The sequence below is a fragment of the Macaca thibetana genome, chromosome 18, assembly GCF_024542745.1.
Source record: "Macaca thibetana thibetana isolate TM-01 chromosome 18, ASM2454274v1, whole genome shotgun sequence".
Taxonomy (NCBI): domain Eukaryota; kingdom Metazoa; phylum Chordata; class Mammalia; order Primates; family Cercopithecidae; genus Macaca; species Macaca thibetana.
The window spans coordinates 31,009,865-31,024,114 of NC_065595.1; the positions used below are offsets into that span (position 1 = coordinate 31,009,865).

Sequence of the window (14,250 nt, forward strand, 5' to 3'; positions counted from 1 at the left end):
CACATCACATGGTGAGAGCAGGAGCAAGAGAGAGGAGGGGTCCTAGACTCTTTCCAACAACCAGATCTGGCATGAACTAACTGATGAGAACTCACTCATCACCAAGGGGATGGTGCTAAGCCACTCATGAGGGATCCATCTCCATGATCCAGTACCTCCCACCAGGCCCCACCTCCAACTTTGGGAATCACATTTCAACCTGAGGTTTGGAGGGGACACACATCCAAAAACATCCAAACCATATCAAAATGTATTAATAGTTGAATGTTCAAAGCAGACACATTGGTGAGTAATCCTCCATTTAACAAATTAATTAATTACAGGACTTCTCCAAAGAGGTAACTCCCTTAGGCCATCTAAAACAGAATTTTACAGCCTGGGCAACATGGCAAAATCCTGTCTCTACAGAAAATACAAAAAATTTAGCAGAGGCCGGGCACAGTGGCTCATGCCTGTAATCCCAGCACTTTGGGAGACGAAGGCAGGTGGATCAATTGAGGTCAGGAGTTTGAGACCAGCCTGGCCAACATGGTGAAACCCTGTCTCTACTAAAAATTTAAAAAATTAGCCAGGCATGGTGGCGGGTGCCGTAATCCCAGTTACTTGGGAGGCTGAGGCAGGAGAATCGCTTGAACCTGGGAGGCGGAAGTTGCAGTGAGCCGAGATCACGCCATTGCACTCCAGCCTGGGCAACAAGAGCGAAACTCTGTCTAAAAAAAAAAAAAAAAAAAAAAAAAAAAAAAAACCCAGGCTGTGGTGGCTCACTTCTGAAGTCCCAGCTACTTGGGAGGCTGAGGTGGGAGAATTGCTTGAGCCCAGGAGGTGGAGGTTGCAGTGAGCTCGCACCACTGCACTCCAGCCTGGGCAACAGAGGGGGACCCTGTCTCAAAAAGAATTTTTAAATAAAATTAAATTAAATTTTATTTATATAGCATCAATCTAGTCACAAATTTTTTGGTATAAAACAAAGGTTCATAATTTGTATATAGCTCTCTGTGTCTGTATGGTTGTGTTCTCACTATAAATGTGATTTAGGCAGGACCTATCAGGAGAGGAAAACTAGACTTGGAGAGATTCTAAGCAAAAACAGACATTCCCAGTACTCCATATTTTGTGGCTCATTGTTGAGAGAACATTTCTCAACCTGCCAAAATCCTGTTGTCAAGACTATTGTCAATAATAATTTCAGGGATTATTTCTATAGTTTGTTACTAGAGAAAGTTCTTTGAATGTGTACAGAAAAAAAAAAAAAAAAAAAAAGACGCTATTGTTACACCTACACTGTCTACAGAAAGTAGAGTACTGGTTACCAGGGACTGGAGTGAGAAGGAAATGGGAGCTATTGTTTAATAACTTCTGTTTGGGATCACGAAAAAGTTCCAGAGTTTCTGTTTAGGTTCATGAAAAAGTTTGAGAGTTTCTGTCTGGGATCATGAAAAAGTTCTAGAGTTTCTGTTTGGGGTCATGAAAGAGATCTAGAGTTTCTCTTTGGGATCATGAAAAAGAAGTTCTAGAAATGGATAGTGGTGATAGTTGCACAATAATGTAAGTGTACTATGTATTTAATGCCACTAAATTGTACATTTAAAAATTGTTAAAAGGGTAAATTTTATGTTATATATATTTTATCACAATAAAAAATTAAATCAAAAAATTATTCTAATTAAAAATAAAATCTAACATAGAAAAAAAAAAGACCTAGCACAAACTCCAGGTCATAGTAGGCTTATAATGTTGTAAGCTTAACTTCACTTCTGCCCTTTCCTTCTGCCTCTCTCTATCCCAGTGTAATATAGAGGACTAATTAAAAGAAAATATTCAGAATTGAAGTAATGCTGAGATACTTCTAACCCAGGATACCGGCAAAAAATAATGTGTGATGATACTGTTTGCTCAAAAATATGTAGGAATAGGACACTTTCATATATTGCTATTGAAAAGAAGAATCGGTCAGCCTGTTTGGAAAGCAATTGAGCAATACTTTATAAAAATATATTTATTAAAATTAAAAATAAGTACACTAAAAAACATCTGGTATTAGAGAAAGCATAGACATATACATTAATGGAAAAGAGTAGAAAGTCCAGAAATAGACCCAAACAAATATGGTCAGTTGATTTCTTACAAAGGTGTGAAGTCATTTCAATGAGAAAGAGGATGATCCTTTTAGCCAATGTTGCCAAATAATTGGATGTCCATATGCAAACAAATTAACCTCAACCCATGCAGCCTACCCTATTAAAAAAACACTTTAAAAATTAATCATACGCCAAAGTATAAAATCAAAAACTATAAACCTAAAATTATAAAACACAGAAGAAAACATACAAAAAAATCTCCATGACTTTATGTTAGGTAAAGATTTCTCAGGTGCTGTACCAAAACCATGATCCGGAGAAGACAAAAATTGTTGTTAGACTTTACTAAAAACTTCTTTTTAAAAGCACGCTTAAGAGAATGAAAAAACAGGCTACACACTGGAAAATAATATTTGCAAACACATAAATAACTTGTATCCAGGTTACATGAAGAACTCTCAAATAAGAAAACAAGCAGTTGAATAAAGAAAAAAGGTAAAAGATTTGAACAGAATCTTTGAGAAAGAGAAGAAACATAGATGGCAATTAAGCACAGGAAAAGATGTTTGATGACACTTGCTGTTAGGGAAATGCAAATTAAATCCACAATGAGATACCGGTAAACGCTAGGATGGCCAAAATCAAAATAACACCACTACATGCTATCAAGGACACAGAACAACATGTACTGCTGGTGGGAATTCAAAGTGGTACAGCCATAGAAAACAGGAGGAAGTTCTTTATAAAATTAAATATATACTTAGCATACAACCCAGCGATCCTACTTCTAGAAATTTAACCAGGAGAAATGAAACCTTACATCTACATAAATAACCTTTATATGAATGTTTATAGCAGTTTTATTTTAATTGTCAAAAATGGAAACAACGCAAATGTCTCTCAACTGAGGAATGGATAAATAATCCATTAGTACATCCATAGAGTAAAATACTAGTCAGCAATAAAAGGAAACAAATCACTGATATTTGCAACAATGTGAATCTTATTATAAATGAATGATATGGATGGATTTTGTTATGAATGAATGAGTCTTGTTGTGGATGGATCTTATCACGTTAAGTGAAAGAAGCCAGATTCAAAAGTCTACTCTGTGATTCCATTTATATGACAATCTAGAAAAGGCAAAACTATAGAAATAGATCAGTGGTTGCAAGGGTGGGAGATGGGGAAGAATTTGACTACAAAAAAAAAAAGAAAAAAAAAGTCACTTTCTGGGGTTATGGACCTGTTCTGTATCTTGATTATGGTGTTGGTTATATTCTGTATGTATCCGTGCAGACTTGCAGAAATCTATATAAATATGAGTTAATTTTACTGTACCTAAATCGTACCTTCATGCATTCCCTTTAATCAGAAATCATGTATGGGAATCTATTCCATAACATTAAAAAGCGCCAACTGCCTGGGCATGGTGGCTCACACCTGTAATCCCAACACTTTGGGAGGCCGAGGCTGGTGGATTGCCTGAGGTCAGGAGTTGGAGACTAGTCTGGCCAACATGGTGAAACCCCGTCTCTACTAAAAATGCAAAAATTAGCTGGGCGTGGTTATGGGTGCCATAATCCCAGCTACTTGGGAGGCTGAGGCAGGAGAATTGCTTGAATCCAGGAGGCAGAGGTTGCAGTGAGCAGAGATCGCTCCATTACACTCCAGCCTGGGCAACAAGAGCGAAACTCCATCTCAAACAAAACAAAACAAAACAAGAAAACAACAAAAAAAACACCAACACATATTGCACAAAACAGAAACCAATCTGATGGTCCATCAATAGAAACCTGTTTAATAAATGGTGGTATAGCCATTTCAAGGAATAGTATTTAGCTATTTAAAAAAGCATACTATTTATGCCAGTTAACGTGAAGTGTTTTTCATATGATATTGTTACACAAGAATGGCAGGATACACAGTCTATCTAGAATGATGCTATTTAAAAAAAAAAAAAAAAAACAAAAAAAAAACACAACCATGAGTTACCCTATAGATGAGTTTGTATGATTGTGTGTACATACATGAAGAAAGTTGTGGTAGGATGGGCACTAGTCTGTTAACATTGATGGCTTGAGTTGGGGAGCTGGGATTAGAGAGGCAAGGTGAGTTTGAAAGACAGGCGGGAGGGAATGGAGGGAGATCAGGCTCAAAGGATGAAGGAAGAAAGAATTCCTAGAACTAGCCTGAGATTAGCTGTGACTACAGACCTCTCCTTCGCTGGGTTCTCTCTCCTTATTGCTGAGACTTCTTATCAATATCTCAGTCTCACCAGGACAGGAAGAGAAAGTGAACTTCAAAACTTCTCCAAAGGACCTGCAGCCTTCCTAGCACACAAAGGGCTGGGACTGGCATCACTTAGTTCTGCAACCTGGCCAGGATGCAGAAGAAAGCATGTCCCTTTGCTGTGGGCTGTCTTCCCCCACTCCAGGACAAGGCGAACGTTGTGGGGCTGGTGGGAGAGGACCACAGGCAGGAAGGGCTTGGGGAGGAGAGGCAGCTGCTGTGAGTAGAGCTGATGTCTTCTTGAGGACAGGAAGCAGTGAGGGCTGCCGAGGCCAAAGCCTCGCTGTCTGAGATGCTAGAGCAGAGCCGAAGTCATTCTCTGATGAGCTCTGGAAACAAGAATCAGCCACAAGCCCTGACACTCCCTTACTGTGCGCTTAGCTCTGCACGAGTTGCTAAGGAGGAAATATGAGAAAATAGGTCTCATACACCAGGGAATGGACCTCACAGGGTTTACACTTTCATTAGAGGGACAAGAGTATTGCATTTAAAAAGTAAAGAGCACTCAAAGAGTGTTTATTAATACAAATGGAGCTCAGAAGAGAGGGGGCAGGCACAGGAATTTTTGAAATAATAGTTAGTGCCCATGCCCCTCTTTTGTCTTCGCCCTTGCCTTCCCCAGCTCTCACAGGGGGTGGCTTCAGTTTCCTTGCCTGGGAGAATTTTGCAACGGGGTATCTGAACTTTCCAAGGTTAAGGAGAATGGGGTTTGAGGAGGGGGATGTTCCTAGATTAAATCAGTAATTGGGGAGTGGCCTGTGGGTCCCCAAATCAATAGAAACTTACAACCTGCTCCCCGGAAGCACCTCACACTGGCTCTCATAAGGAATGGCTTTTATGGCACAGCAGGGAGGCTGGACCTTGGGCACTGGGTTCACCATAGAAGCCCATAACCCAAAGGTGACCAGCAAGATGCATAGCGGTAGATCTACAGAGACCACACTTGCCAGGCAGGGGCATCCTCCACTGCGACCAGTATGGACCCATGGCAAGAGGGGCTGGGAGCCTTTAGCTAAACCAGTGGGGGACCAGAGAGTGACCAAAGAAAGACCTGGGTTGAATTTCTGGACAGCCCAGTATGATGGGGATGTGAAGTCAGCATTGAGCCATTTTACAGAAAATGAAGAACTATGGTATTGCTTGGGTACTCCAGTTGGTGAACTGAGCATCTTTGCAGTCTTCTGGTCCCAAGAGACCTGGAGGAGCGGATTATGGATGAGGTGGGGTTCAGTCTGACCTTGGGGACAATAGCCAGGACTGGGGACAAAAGTAGGGACTAGAGAACAGAATGAGCAAATGTAATCACCCAGGGGAGCAGGGAGCGTGTGACAGGGACAGTGAAGAAACAGGCTTGGCTGGAGCCCAGGGTCCAAATCAGGGACCAGAAAGAAAACTACTTTCAATGTCTCTCTTCCTTATCATCAGAACACATCTATCACAGAACACCTACATGCACAAGAGGCCTGGCTGCCTGTGAGGTCATAGAGGAGTGAAACGCACGGCTGTGCCTTCCGTGAGCTCATGAGGTGGTTAAGATGATACACACACATGCAAACAAGCACACCTAAGGCAGAGTGCCGCAGGAAGGACAGAGATCATTCGTGTGCGAGTGGTGATCCAGCCAGGGCTTCTTGAGCAACTTCTTCATACCATGCCAAGCACTGCAGAGGCAGAGGTGATTAATACAGGATGCCACCCTGGAGAAACGCCCAGAAATCACTCCCAGTGGAGGCAGGTTTCCTAGAACTGGTCCTAGAATGTGTGGTGTGATTTGGTAGGTATCTAGGGAGAAAGCGAGTGCTCCCCACCTTTGGTACTAATGGCATGTGGGGTCAAAGGACTGGGGAACATCCCAGGTGAGTCAGGGGTGAGCTGGGCAGACAGGGGGCCAGTCTGAGCAGAAGATCCAAGGGAGAGCAAAGGCAGAAGGGGCTGGAGAGGACAGTTGCGAGCAGATGATAAAATGTCCTGGATGGCATCCAAAGACCTCTGGGCTTTACGCTGTGGGCCCCTGGAGCTACTGAGGATTTCTGATCTGCAGTGGGGCCCTAAATGTGCCCCCACAAAAGCTCCTAACACTTCCATGGTGAGTGGCAAATGGGACTGGGTGGGGCTGGGGTTTCCATGTGGGGAATGTGTCCCAGCAAAGATCATATGCAGCCTGGTTATCTAGTGGCTATCTCTGAGTAGCCTCCCAGACATCGGCCAGCCACAGACACCAGCGAGAGCCTGAGGACCCTGAGTCCTGAGGGAGCCCACTGTCCTCTGAGATTGGCTGATTTCAGGCATTCCCTTCTCCTTCCAGTCAGACAAGGAAAGATAACAGAGGGTCCTCATCACAGCAACTTCTGCGCCCATTGTCACCTGAAAAGGGGAGAGTGATGAACCCCTGGGGCCCACAATAAATCTAAGTGCACTCCATGAATCCCAGGATTGCTCAGATGGAGTCTGGGCCAGCTAGGCCTGGTTGACCATCAACTTAACTGCAGGATGCACAAAATGTATCGTCAGGTGCCTCAGGTAAGGGTGTGTGTGCGTGTGTGTGAGTGTGTGTGTGTGTACCCGCAAGTCTCCTGGTCACAGGGTGTTGGGTAACCCAGTCCTGATGTCCCAGCCCCACAGCAGCTAAAGGATTGCAACAGGCATTGCCTTCGGAGATGCCAGCAAGCAAACTCCCTGCAAGCAGGTCATTGTCCCCATGAACTCTGATGTCATGAACAAATTGCAACATATACTCCCTCTTCTCACAGAAAGTCCGGTGCAGCTGAAAGAAACCAAACACCAAAAGCAGCCCAGACTTTAAGCCATACAGCTATTTTCACCAACACTTAGGTACCCAATAAATGTGTGTTGATTTAATGGTAAAGGGGTAACAAAAAGACCAACCCCAGGGAGTTCTGTAGGACATGCCAGTGCAGCGGAGCTTTCCACACCTTACCTTGGGATGGGGGTAATGGTGGTAGAGGTAGTGGTGTTGATGGGAAGAGACAGAAGTTGTGGATTTGCTAAATCAGAATTTTCAGGTTTAGGTTTGCTTTTTTAGGAGCAAAAATTAAAAGTTTTAAAAAGCATAGGTTTGCTTTCTTGATGAGAATGAATGGATGAATAAAATAAAGTAGGAAAGAATTTCCAGACCACTGTCAATTAGGCATTAATATTTTCAAAAGCACCCCAGGTAAAGTCAAAGACTCAGAACCAACTGCCCCAAGGAAAGAGTCTCAAAGAGGAGCCTGTTTTCAAATTGAATTACACACCTGGAATCGATCGATCAACCATTTCTGTGGAACCCACCCTTGAGCCACCACTGCACCCAAGATTTCTGCCTCCTCCTATGGGCTCCTTTCCACATCACCCCCTTCAGTGCCCTGCTGCCCATTTGACTGCCAATCCCTTAGCAGTTTCTTCCAGCCTCAGGTGTGAAAAACCTATGATCACTACCCACTGTCTAGACCCCACCACCTCCCACCCTGCATGCTTTGGGATCCTCCCCTGAATGCAAGAGGTAAGAAGAGTTTTTGGTTTTGTGTTTGTTTCCCAAGTGTACAGGCAGCCAGATATAGGCAAAATAGGAGCATATTCAACATGTGACTGCCAGGTGCAAGGGCAAGCACCCACTGGACCGCCGGCTGACTACAGCCCTGCCAGGGCGCCCTGTACTTGGAGTCCTTAAATGCAAATTTCCCCTGTGGCAGCCCTGGCCTCTTCTGCAGGGGGCAGCCACTCTGGAAGGAAAGATGGGATTTAAATTGGTAATCAAGCACTGTACCAAATTGGACCTTGACCTTGTTCAGAATTCCACTGGCCCATGTTCCCTGACCCTCCTGCCCCCCACTTCTGCCCAATTGTTCCCTTGAGTAGCTGCCTGCCATCTGAGGCAGTCAGGCGAGCTGTCGCCAGCTGCTCCTTCCTGGCTGCCTTCCACCTGACCAGCTCAGAAAGCAGTGGAAATCAAACAACTTCGCCTTTCCAGCTCCTCTTGCTACTTCTGGGCCAGGAGCAAGACAAGAGTGGTTTGGATGGGGACCTGGCCCCGCCTGGGCCTGCTTGTAGGGCATGGGAAGAGAGGAGTGCAGCCCCAGCACGTACGTCACTCTCAGCGCATTCTTGGTTACCAGAGCGATTCCCAGACAAGGCCTGGAATGGCCAGCATGGCCTACCAGCCTGCTGCATCCAGGGCAGCAGCACAGAGCCCACACTGATTTCTTCAAGCTCTCTCCACTGCCCCAGAACGCCCTCTACTCTCACTGCAAAACACCGAGGTTTTGCTCATTTCTTCTGTCTGGAAGGTCTTCATCTACGTGTGTAAATCCTGCCCTTTCTTCCAGGGCTGGGAAACCGCTCGCTTCCTAGAAAGCACCTACCCTCTCCTACAGCCCCACCATTCTTCTCTTACCCCCTCAGTCCATGATTCAAATCAAGCATCTGGGGCATTTAATCTTATTTGCCTTGTCCCGTTGTTTCAAGTCTCATCTTCCCAACAAGATGGTAAGCTCCCAGGGACTGTATATTACCTAAATTGGCACTGAGTAGGCCTACTAGGAATTAATGAATGAAAGAAGGAATGAATGAGTAAACAGAGCGCTTTGGTCATTGAAATGCTTCCTTTATAAGCCCAGGAATTCTTCCCACCAAGAGAGCGAGCTCTTCTTTGCATTGGCTTTCCTGGAGACCAAGCCTCCGGTGGAAACTCCCTTCAGTGCCTCCCAGGAAGCCAGGAAATGTCTCCAGGAGTAGCCAGTTAGTCAAGCAGCTGGACTTCTGCCAGCAAGCAGGGCACTAGTGAGTGCAGGGTGCATCTCCTGCCCCCTTTGATCTAACTGGGATGATAGAATGTGCCCACATGAAGCTTTGGTTTCCTGTCAATGTGCAAGTCATGGCCATGATATGTAAGTGCTGAGAGCAACAGGGAATAAGAGGGGCCTGAGCCAGGCTGTCTTAATCAGACAGCACTTGAAGGACATAGCAAAGAGAGCTGTGGAGTGGAGGCAAGGAAGAAGCCCTCTGCTTCCTCCTCCCCAGCTAGATTCCATCCCTGTCTACTTCCTCCACTCAGGTCAGCAAGAGTCAAAGGATGGTGCCATGACCTGGGATAAGATTGAGGATGGGGTGGAGGATGGCTGATTGACTCAGGGTGTTAATCTGAGGGGCCAATCTTGGGTTTGGCCACATCAGAATGCAAGGTAGCCCCCACATGTTCACTATTGATCCAAATGGGGAAACAAAGAGAAAGAGGCTCAAAAAGTCAACCGAGGATGGGTGCAGCAGCTCATACATAATCCTAGCACTTTGGGGGGCTGAGATGGAAGAATCATTTGAGGCCAAGAGTTAAAGACCAGCCTGGGAAACATAGTGAAACTCCATCTCTACAAAAATCAAAATTAGTCAGGCATGGTAGCACACACCTGTGGTCCTAGCTACTCGGGAGGCTGAAGTGGGAGGATCACTTGAGCCTAGGAAGTCGAGGTTGCAGTGAGCCATGATCATGCCACTGCACTTCAACCTGGCCACACAGTAAGACCTTGTTACTCTAAGAGAGCACGAGAAAGAGATACAACACCAAAAGTACAATCTATTTTTAACAACTGATAAATTGAACTTTATAAAAAATAAAAATAAAAGTCAGCAAGATAGAAGAATAGACAGGCAGGAAAGAAGATGTGGAAAGACAAGTGAGGTGTGAGCTGTTGCATTTTTGACACAGGGAGCCGAGGGTTGGTAGGGCTGTTGATGACCTCTGCAGACGACTTCCTTCTTCAATCTCAGAAGGAAGTCAGGAGACAGGGACCATGCTGGCGGCAGCCCAGGCAAGGTGCATGCTCTGCAATGCCCCCTTTGTGTCATTACACACCCCTGTCTTCCCTGTGGCAAGGGCAGGAAGCCCTTCAGGTGACAAGAGGCCCATGCTTGTCTTCTGGGGCAAAGGGGAGGGGACTTGGAGCACAGAACTTCAAGAGAAGGGGTGTGGGCAGTGACTGGCCTACAGGCAAGCATGTGGAGCGGGCAAGGCATGCCTGTGGGCCTGGGGAAACAGGGTTGAGGAGGCTTTCTGGGGCACCCCTAGGGACAAAAGGCCCCCAAGTTGTTCCCCAACAGTAAATCCCCAGGGCACGGTGTGGGCCCTTCCACCATGGCTCAGAGCCCTTCCCACTGTGTAAGCAGCCTCATCTATCATCGGTGACCGAGCTGAGTGCCAGTTCTGCTCCTTTTATTACCCATGCATTCCCAGGGAGAGGCATGGACCTGAAGCAGCAAGCAGCCACTGTGGGCTGGCACTGTGGACACACCTCACAGCTAACTCCGCACCTTTCTTTCCAGAGGAATCTTTTTTTTTTTTGAGACAGAGTCTTACTCTGTCACCCAGGCAGGAGTGCAATGGCACAATCTTGGCTCACTGCAACCTCCGCCTCCCAGGTTCAAACGATTCTCCTGTCTCAGCCTCCCAAGTAGCTGGGATTACAGGCGCACCATACTGCACCCGGCTAATTTTTGTATTTTTAGTAGAGATGGGATTTCACCATGTTGATCAAGCTGATCTCAATTTCCTGACCTCGTGATCCAACTGCCTCAGCCTCCCAAAGTGCTGGGATTACAGGCATGAGCCACCATGCCCAGCCTTTCCAGAAGAATTTTATACAACCCACTGGAAGACCACCTATTGATGGCAAAACTGTTGGTCCACAGAGCAGGTGTCCAGGCCAGAGACGGCTCCACCTCTGGGGTGCACCTTTTCCTTTTGCTTCCAAATGTCCCCCAAGGCCGTGAGAGGGCTCTACTCCCTCCAACAAAGGAACAGCATCCCAAAGTCCAGTGTGCACGCAAGTGAACTTCCTCTCCTACACAGCCTGAGACGTGGAAATGAGGAAATCAGTGATTCTCAAAACTGGCAGGGAAGGGCTGTGGGAGAGTTTCATTCATTGTGGGGAGGGTGGATCTGAGAACTGCACACTCTTGAGCATGTTCACACGTACGGGCACACACACAGTGTAGCGTGGCAGCTGAGAAACAGTGGAGAAGCACGGAAAGGGAACAGAATGGGAGCTAATTTGGAAGCTGATGTGTCCACCTCCAGTCACTTCATACGGGGTTAGGGCTGTGGTTCCCGTACCTGGCTATGTGGCAGAATTACCTGCTGAGTTCAGTAAACATGCAGATTCTCAGGCCACACTACACTATAATCTTACTGAGACACAACCACATGGGTAGGGAAATGTGTATGTGTGTGTGTGTGTTTCACAAGCTTCCCTGGGAATTGGATGCTGTGTTTCCGTATTCCAAGCTGAGAATTGCTGGATTTAGGTGAGGTTACAGGCAAATTGGCAATGCTCTTGTTCAGTCCACGGGCTACCCTCTAAGGAGACACTCTGGGCCCAGAGCACAGACTGAGCCAACCAGATTTACTCCCAGAGAAGCATCCTGCAGCCTGAACTTCCTGCTGCCACGCTCTTGGCCACACCAGCTGATCACCTTTTGCCCAGATGAATCAACTTCCACTATTCCATAGGACCTCTCTTCTAGTGCTTTGTTGTTTATTTTCACAAGATCAAATATTACGGATATTTAATGATGGAAATCTGACTGCTATTCTCATTCCTGTTTAATGTGTTTGCCCATGAACCTCACCTGCCAGAGGCAATGTGGAAATCCATCACCCACTGGCTCATTCAAGACAAGCCTGGGGTCATTAAACCATGACCTTATTTCCTTTGGAGCTTCTATTTATCTGAATTGTTCTACCTTCCGCAGCAAAGGGATTTGGAGAGGGAGGCTTAGACCAGTACCCCTGGGCACAACAGCTGCACAGAATGAGACAGTGCCTTTGTTTCTCTGTTTGTTTTTTTCCACTTAAGCTAAGCACACAGTCACAGAAGAAAGAGGATAGCATCTGTGTGGGCTGGAGCCCAGTCCTTGTGATTTACCACTGAGGTCTCACTGAGAACGACCTGGGTCTGAGTCACACATGGCAGGGCCTTTAAGAGGAGAAAAACTAATTCCTGAAATGAACGAGTTTACATTTTGGCCAGGGAGGCCATGTCGTGGAAGCACTCCCTCTCACCCACATGGTCAGGACTGGTCAATGACAGAAATCGATGAGAGAGGTTGTGAAACTGGAGAACATGGAAACGAAGGCTGGGACCATCCCAGAGCGGGTAGTCAGACAGGAAACTTTATGCTGGATCCTCCAAGGGCAAAACCCGTGTGGAAAGGTGGAACAAGAAAGTATCTGTCCCACAGAGTGAGAAGATTACTTGTCTCAAACTTGGCACTGAGTCAAGTGGAAACTGTCTTCCCTGAGAATGTGTAGGGAGGGAAGGATGGGCAGAAGGAAGCCAGAAAACTGACACCTACTGAGTGCCCTTTATATGACAGGCACTCACACCACACTACCATAGTTAACCTCACAGATTCTCCCCATTTTTACAGAATAAGAAGCTAAGACGAGAGCAGAGGCTTACGGCATGAGATTGCAGATCCCAAGGTCACTGGCATCATCTAAAGTGAAGAGCTCTGCTCAGACTCTGACTTCTGCTGTCATCTAACACCCAGAAATGGCCTCCATGTGCACCCCTGGAACATGCCTTCTTTCCATTCATCTGGGGTACGCTTTGTACTCAGAGACACCCACACATACCCTAGACCCACACCATCGAGACCTTCTGCTCTCACAGTGGGACAGAGTAATAAACCCTACACGGCTTGTCCAGCAGTTTCTGTGTTGCTGCTGTCAGGAACACAGATGTATCTGAGGCCGAGTCCATGTTCTCTGTTAGTTGTTTTGTTTTGTTTTTTGAGATGGAGTTTCACGCTGTCACCAGGCTGGGGTACAGTGGCGTGATCTCGGCTCATGGCAACCTCTGACTCTCGGGTTCAAGCGATTCTCCAGCCTCAGCCTCCCAAGTAGCTGGGACTACAGGCGCATGCCACCACACCCAGCTAATTTTTGTATTTTTACTAGAGACGGGATTTCACCCTGTTGGCCAGGATGTTCTCGATCTCTTGACCTCACGATCTGCCCGCTTCAGCCTCCCAAAGTGCTGGGATTACAGGCATGAGCCACCGCGCCCAGCTCTGTTAGCTTTCTAACTACAGTAGTCCTTGTCAACGATTCTGCTTTCCATGATTTCTGCTAAGATCCTCCCATTGAGTACCTGAGGTCCGCTGTGGTCTAAAAATATTAAGTGGAAAATCTCAGAAATAATCCAAAAGTTTTAAATTTCTCGCCCTCTGAGTAGTGTGATGAAATCTCACACCATCCCGCTTCATCCCACCTGGAACTTTGTGAATCATCCCTTGTCCAGCATAGGCTGCCCCCTGTTTTAGTCACTTTAGCATCCAGCTCGGATTGTCTGGGTAGCTGTTAGATTTTATTATATCACTGTGTCGGTATGAAGTATCAGTGCTTGCGTTCAAGTAACCCTTCTTTTTACTTAATAATGGCCCAAAAGTGCAAAAGTAATGATGCTGGCATATTGTTATAATTGTTCTATTTTATTATTAGTTATTGTTATTAATCTCTTGCTGTGCCTAGTTTATAAAGTAAACTTTATCATGGGAATGCATGTATAGGGCTGGGCACGGTGGCTCACACCTATAATCCCAGCACTTTGGGAGGCAAAGGTGGGAGGATCACTTGAGGTCAGGAGTTTGAGCCCAGCCTGGCCAATATGGTGAAACCCCATCTCCATTAAAAATACAAAGTTAGCCGGGCACCTGTAATTCCACCTACTTGGGAGGCTGAGACACAAGAATCCCTTGAACCCGGGAGGTGGAAGTTGCGGTGAGATTGTGAGATCATGCCACTGCACTCAAACCTGGGTGACACAGCAAGACTGTCTGAAAAGAAAAAAAAAAAAAGGAATGCGTGGATAGGAAAAAAATCATA

General features: G+C 46.0%; 1 long non-coding RNA gene across 1 annotated transcript; it reads left to right on the forward strand.

Moving 5' to 3' along the window:
* The first annotated feature begins 5,877 nt into the window (after positions 1 to 5,877).
* On the forward strand, positions 5,878 to 12,869 carry LOC126941329 (uncharacterized). Its single transcript, XR_007721248.1, has 3 exons — positions 5,878 to 6,045; positions 6,676 to 6,890; positions 12,792 to 12,869. It is a non-coding gene; the product is annotated as an uncharacterized LOC126941329 (long non-coding RNA).
* The last annotated feature ends 1,381 nt before the right edge of the window (positions 12,870 to 14,250 follow it).